Source organism: Fistularia commersonii, chromosome 11, assembly GCF_037954325.1.
Source record: "Fistularia commersonii isolate RoL2024-O1a breed Wild chromosome 11, RoL_Fcom_v1.0, whole genome shotgun sequence".
Lineage (NCBI taxonomy): Eukaryota > Metazoa > Chordata > Actinopteri > Syngnathiformes > Fistulariidae > Fistularia > Fistularia commersonii.
The window spans coordinates 10129130-10137145 of record NC_141294.1 but is presented as its reverse complement, the minus strand read 5'-3'; positions in this window follow the sequence as shown (position 1 = coordinate 10137145).

Below are 8016 nucleotides of genomic sequence, written 5' to 3'. Positions count from 1 at the left end.
GTATTTACGTGGCCAATTTGTTGTACCACTATATCAATACGAATCCAAACCAACATGTGACGGTATGACAAAATCTCTATACATTGAAAAAATATTCTTCATTGCTCCTCAATTTTAAGAGTACAAGAGTAGCCATTTGTTTTCAATGAAAGCATTCAAAATCAATCAGGTGCAAATATCCCATCATCAGGGCTAAAATATAATTTTACTTCAGTTTATCTATTTTGGGGATGTAATATTAATCTCCATAGATATATCGGATGCTTATCCTGTATAATCATTTTGTTCTGTTAGAGGCTTAAAGCAAGTAGGCTTCTCCTACTGTAGGACTCCTACTACTTAAACTGCAGATATAAATGAACTAAAGAAGATGAGAGAATTAAATTCCATATTATGTGAATCTCATTGAAATACACAATAAGTCATCATAATTATCAGAGGCCTTGTTATTTTTATCACACTGGGATCATATAGTATGTCTTATTAAAGGCTATTAATAGCTGCAAGGACTGCAGAGAGATTCCTCGAAAAATGTAGTAAGATGAAAAATGAGAGCGATGACTGTGGATACACCTTGGATAGGTAACCCACAGTAAAGGTTTAATAGTTCAAGATCAGATGAAAACTGCTCCAATCAATGATCAACGTCAACATATTTGAAAAATTTATAAAACATAAAGTCTTGATTACTTCATAAGACACATTTTTGTACAGCATTTGTGCTCATATCTGTGATGTTCACATAGTTTTGTGTTCACAAATGACAAATGCTGTGGCTTGGGTAAGTTTTATCAGCAAAATCATTTAAGAAAAAAAAAAAAATCAAATTTACATAATTCTCCATGAAATCAAATCAGCACAGGAGTCCTTCATTTACAGCCTCAATGTCTTTGATATAAATCTTTCGAAAGCTAGTCTGATGGTGGTCTAAAATGACTGCCTCTCTTGTGTCCTAGATGAGTCTATCTGTGTGCTATATGATCCCAAATGTAGCAAAAATGGATTCCTCTTGAGAAAATGGAAACTCATTTGCTTTAAATATTGATGCTTTGCTTTCAGAAGTGTTTGTGGTGCTTTCAGACTGGATTTAAGCTGCCATGTAAAAAAAAAGCAACCATGCATATTTCTTGTAGAATATAATCTGATTACTTCACTTCAAGGTTTGGATCAACACTGTGATGATGATCTAAAACTTACTATTTTGACACTACAGTACATGACTTCCAGTGAAATGCTCTCATGCTTGTAAAGTATCCTCCTGTCTAACCTTATTCCTAACCCCCAGTACCTGGTCCCCATGGCAACCTATCCTTCTTACAAATAATGGACTGCACTCTACTTTAAACACAGGATGCTTGCCATGGCAACAGCATCCTTACAACATTAGTCCGGTATTGCCATTGTTGCAGCATTTCAAGTGCTACCTGTTTCCTGCTGGCAGACCTGAATAAAGAGACAAAAAAACACAAAAGTCAGCTTTTCGCCAATGCCTGACATTTTCTTGTCAATCTTCTGTATTCTACTCTTACTCACAGTATAGTCATGTACTGAAAAGCCAAGCAATGTCTCATTTCAATGTATAAAATTGCTGTTATACATTTGTAATTTGTGCAACTATCGATTGTCATACAGATCACACATTTCTGAGTATACACAAACTTTGAGTGGAAATGCAAAATCTCTTATCCCTCCAATTTTTGGCTGGCAGTAGCAGCTGGCGATTTGGATTATTCACCAATATGCAATATTATTAAAATGCCGCACAAATGCCAGTAAAACCATAAATCTATGTGCTCCACAAGGTGCTAAACAGGCCCTCTCCTTCTTTAATTACCACAAATTTCAGAGCCGGGTCAAATTTAGAGCTGTCTTGCATTCTGGGTACATATTGTATTTACATTTAAAACCGGAGGATCTAGAGTCTGTAAGTCAAAATAGACTTGCAGGGGCCCCACAGCTCTGCAGGACAATATCACAATGGGATACAGCCTAATGGTCCACAGTATGGGCTAACATTGATATAGACATAGACATTGTTGCATTTCAAATCTGCACATTAAACAGACAAAATGACAAAAATGCCCACTTCCTATCAGATTATATCTGTTGTTGACTTTCACCAACATCTCACTCTGAAAAGGTTAATAGCCAATAAGAAAATGAATCTAGGTACAATTATAGCAAATATCTTTATATCATTTCAAGCAAGGCAAGTGAGCTTTCATTTCCATCTAGTTTATTGTCATTAGAATATAAATAAAATCAGTGCAACATTTGGCCTCGCAAAATGGAACTGATTGTTAAGCTCTGCCACCATCATCATTTATGCCTTGTACAAGACCACTATTTCAAACAATACACAACCTCGTCAAAACAATTACATGTAAGGGGTATCTTCATGATTATTTTCCTTACCAAGGGCGTTTTGAAGAAGAGGTGCTGATACACAGAATGAAAAATGTGGCCAATATTTGCCATAACAAGTGTGGATCGCCCTGAGTCAGAATCGCAGCCTTAAATTGTTGAAATCTCTGATGATTTACATTGCATTAGTCCTTTTACTGGGTTTTTAGTAGTGAAGGCACCTCCTATTGTTAAATCAGCACAGCAAAACATTACACTTGGTGGAATTAAGAGGTAGTTTAGGGGAAGTAGGTTTTGTAGTCAATAAAAAAAAAAATGTTAGTATTGCACCTTACACAGAGAAACTAAAAAGGAGATTTAACAGTAGTAAAGTTATAATGCCAAAGTACTGTACCAAGGAAATCCATACAGGTAAATTTTATTCAGAGGCAAGGCAAAGACCTGTCTGAGGGAAAACTTGTTCAATGAATTTTTTTAAATTTTAGAGTCAGAGGACAAGTTAAGATGGGAGAGCCAGGAATAACTGATCAGACAACCTCGGAGCCCAATTGGGTGTGCAGGGTAGGAGGAGGAGGTCAGTGATGGAACAGAGCATTTATACATCCTAATCTCAAAAACTGTATGTGAAAATGGCTCATAACTTTAACAGTGATTTGAAAATGTATGATCTGATTAGTTATTCATAAAAGTCAGACAGCTGCATTTTGGATAGTTGGGGGACGTTTTGATGAGGATCGGTTAATAAATGATAGAAATGATAAAAAAAGAGAAAAAAAAATACGGCTCGTAGAAGTCATGTGCATTGCAAATGACTGATATACAAGGTAGAAGCTGCCCAAATATGATCAGAACGTGACTTTTACATGATCAAGTCCAAAATGACCTGAGGTGACCAGTTGGGACAATCAAGACAGGTCCATATGTAAACTGGTGATATGATAGCATAGTTTTATTTTTTCTGACTTGAAGATTTGGGATCAAGTGTTTTTCTTGTTGGATCATTCAATTCTTGAGCAATATTTGTTTTTGAGAAGGTCCTTAGTTTGATCCCGACAGAGGGGGCCTGATGAGTGGAGTTTGCACGCTCTGCCCGTCTGCTTGTGTGTCCTTCAGTTTCCTCCCACAGTCCAAAAAACACGCAGCAGGTTGTACGGAGACCCTAAATTGCCCAGATGTATGAAACAGAGTGAATGGTTCTTGGCTCTCCATGTGGGTAGTCCAGGGTGTACCTCACCTCTTACCCATTGACAGTTGGGATCGGCTCCAGCAACCCTTGCGGCCCTGAGTGCACGATAAGTGGTATAGATAGTGGATAGATGGATGGATGGGTGGAGGAAATGATGGATAGATATTTTCAAATCTAATAATAATGGAGGACACTCGTTTTTGGAGTCACACATCGGCCTTTTCCTCTCCCAGATCTGAATAGGTTCATTTGAAAATCTACCGCTATTTACACAAGACAACATAAATGTCACAGCTTTCTAAACGTTTTGAAACAAAAGATGAAGAGAATATCTTGTACAAATTTTTTTCTGTATAAGTATCACTGTTCTATTTTCCATTCAACAAAAAAAATGCCGTCCTGAGTGACATTTAATTTCAATTGGTCGCGGGTGTGTCAATTCAGTTTAAAAATGCATAACAGAATTCTGTGAAAACTTTGTAATAACCCATGCTACTTTTCACTACTATTTAAACGCGCCTAAATCACATGGTTTATCTGATAGTAATTCATCATTTGTGAATCCGTGGAGAGATACTTGTAACATCCTTTCAGCTATCCTTGTACTTACACATGACTATGCTGCTAAGTTCCTCCAGCGACTTCCTTGCAGGTGATCCACTTCCTGAAAAAATACAAGGTCTGAACTCTAAACTGCTGCTTCTTTATCTGCTGGCTGGGGTTTTTCCCTGATTGTGCCATTGCTTCGTGACAGAGATAGATTCACTTCTACGGCTTCCCCCTGTGGAGTTATTACCTCTGCATCCACAAACTCTGATTACATCTGTTCAACCCCTTGCTCTCAAACACCCAGGCTGTTGCTCTCCAGCACAACAACACCCTGTTTCATTCTGCAAAACAACTTTCTCTGCCTTTCCCTCCTCACTCACCCTCATCTTACTTCTTCAGTCTGCCCTTCATTTTTATTTTGCTGCAGACATTCAAGTCGGTGATGTTGCTCTGCATCTTACTCATTGTAGATACTCAATGCACTTATATGGGCCAGTCAGTGGACCTAAATATGCAAAGAATATACTCAAGCTATCTGACAAAGAAATAAAACAATTCAAGATATCAGTTTTATTCTTTGTTGCATGTGCATGAGAGGATTCATGGGTAACAATTTCCCGGGAGACAAATATCTAGTATCTCGTCATTCTCACACCCCTTGGTCATAATATGTGAAAAATCTCATCGGTGCTGAGGAAAATGGAATCGCTTTGACAAATGCCATGTACTACTCCCTCTCTCTGTAATCACGGTATCCTCCTGTTCAGATGGCAGCCATGTTTGATTGCTCAGGTCTACAACCAACACACTCTGGCTGCCCCTGTGATTCTCACTGCTGGCAACTCACCTAACACTTGTGACCAAGGAAAGGATGTGAAGTTTCACCTTGTCCCTTTGCTACCTTTTGATTGAATTATGGTTGAAAGATGCTTGGCTGTGTGCATTTGTGGAGCTTAGTAAGCATTTAGGAGGTTAAGATGCACTCGGAACGTCAGCAGGAAGCTGCCAGCTGATTTAAATTTGCGTGCATTGATCACTGTCATTCGCCTTGTGGTAATCTCTTGATTGCATCGGTCATGTGCACGATGGGGAACTGAGCCTATACAGAACCGATTTAGTATGACGACGTTGTTTTGAGGAACAGTCCCCATGTGTTACTGAATACATCAGCAGGGGTTTTCAGCTGCCATTTTAACTGAATGTTCAGGTAGATTTTCCCATTTGCAGTGGTAGGGAGAAAGACAGTCAGCTTAAAGTACTTGTTTTTGCTTTTGGAAAGGCCTGGATTATCCTCAGAATCAATTCAATTACTGTTCTTTGCTTTGGATTCTGAGTTAATACGCCAGTACACTTGGCAAAGTAAGCAAAATCTTGGTTTGGGGATGGTGCTGACCTTGCGTTTGCTTTACGGGCTGCTTCTCAGAAGTTGTTTTGCTTACTTCCCCCAGATTCTTCTCCTTCAGAAAAATCCTGGTCGCTATTTTTGTTCTGGCAAACGCCTGGCCCCCCGACCCCTTTTCTGTGTTTCAACTTGTCATGCAGGTGTTCTGAATTGTCAGTCAGTACACCTGAACTCAATCAACTGCAACCGATCACCGTGCACTGACTTCTTTAAAGCTGGACAAAGACCATTGAAGGTGGCGGCTGATGTGCAGCATGCCAAGGGTAAACACTACGGCCCACTGTGCGGGTTTTAGCGCAGCTGACTGATATGTTTATGTGTCTCCTCCTGTTTCAGATAGTGCAGATTTTGTTTCCTTTTGTTGTTCTGCCCGTGGACATTTAGGTAGTGGAACATTCTCCTTTTATAAGAATGGTTTTGTTTTGAGCAGCAGCCAACTTGCACCTTTTCCCCGATAGCTGTGACTCTGCCTTCTTTTTTTTGGACACTTTTGTAATAGTATTAAATACCAATTACCTCTGGTTTTATGGTGCTTTTTCTCTCTGAGCTGGGGTCTAACACATTTCTTGCTGGAAATAATGAAAGTGACATTGAAATTTGTCCCTTTAAGAGCATTTTGACTGACCGTCAGCATTGATGTGTGTTGGCAGATCTGATAATCAGTCCCCCTTTAATGCATTGTTTTGCAGGTAAGGTCTTAAATCGGACATATCAAGCACCAGTAGGCATAGGTTGCTATGACTTGTGATTTACTTGCATGAAGAATAATCTGAAAATTTTAAAATGCTGATCCAAAGGATGGTGAAGAGGAACAATAAGGTTTCTGATATGGGCATCTGTGGCATGTTTCAGCTGTTGCTTCGAGACGAGAGAACTCTTTGTCATTTTAAAATGGAACGACGCAGTACCCTGACTGTTTGGCTATTTGTTACTAGTAGTAGAAGACATTCATATTACAAATGTGGAGTCAGCTGTTTAGTATTCAGAGTAAATTGAAGTGGTTTATTTGATATAATTGCATTTTTTTTTCCCATGCAGCATGGTTTTGTTGCCCGTTGGAAGTCTGAACACAAGTTAGCAATGAGTAGTGCACCACTTTTAAATTGCTTCCTTTTTAATCTGTTGAGATTGCTCAATCTAAAATATTTAGGGGTTTACATTTTACAAACAATGCTACTTTACCTTTCAGCAGCTCTCTTCAGGGTTACTGCAACAAATCCCCTGCATTCTCTTCTCTCACAAAGTTCATGTCTTCTTACTCCATCCGTCTCCTCTTTGGTCCTCTTCTCTGCCTCCTGCCTGGCTGGTTCAACTTCAGCGACTTCTAACAATATATTCTGTATCCGTCTGAACATACCCGAACCAGTCTCTGACTTTATCTCTAACATGTCAGATGGACCCATTTCTGATTCTATCCATCTTCATTACTCCCAAAAAGAGCCTCAACATCCTCCTCTTTGCCAAATACCGCTCTACCTTCGGTCTTCATCAGTGCTGCTGTCTCTAAACCGTACAGCATCGTAGTCTAACGATTTTCTTGTAAAGTCTTTCATTTTAGCTGACAATGTTAACACACACTACCCCTAATGCTTTTGTCCAACCTGCTTTCGTCACCTCTTTTCCACACTCGCCACTTGTGTGGCTGCTGACGCGATACTTAAAATTCCTGACCAATTTCATCTCTACTCCCTGTAAAGTCACCATTCCGTTTTGGTACTTCTGCTTAACATGTTTTCTGTCTTAATGCCGGTTAACTTCTTTCCTTTCAAGGACCTATCTCAATCTCTTGATTCTAATCCAACATCAAGCCAGATCACAATGTCATCTGCAAACTTAGTCCATGCTGAATCATATCTGTAACCATAGCAAACAAAGGTATACATTCTGGTACCTGACACAACCCCGCCCCTACCTTGTACTCTTGTGGCCCACCTCAACATTGTATTACAATGCAGGACTGCAGCTCATCTTTCAGGATCCTGTTGTATGCTTTTCTAGACCTACGAAGCGCCCTCTGACCCTCTCTGTACTTCAATGTTTCAAAGCAAATACTGCATCTATAGTACTCTTACTAGGGCAGAAGTGCTGCTCCCTTCTGCCCTTCTTGCAGCCTCCACTGCTCTTTCCATTAAGGTCATTTTATGGCTATTCTACTTTATTAATTGTTCTTTAAAAATAGGCACTAGCACTTTCTCAGTCTCAAAGATCCTGTGGAAGAACCTAGTCAAACTGCCACCTTTTAGACCAGCTCGAGGAGAACACTAGCTTGTTCTTCCCAAGAGCTGCAGTTTTTTTTTCTCAGTAAATAATACATAGCAACCTTAGCCCCATCTCAATGGTATTTTTGTTACTTAACTGTTATTGGAAACTCTAGTGTTCTCTTGGAGTAGAAGTCTCAAAGTGGGAATCATTTTAATATGCTTGACTGAGGTCTCTTGGGCAATTGGCTGCATGTCTGGCTTTTGACCTCAGGATACCATAAATATAAACCTAGCAATTGAAATGACCTGGACCC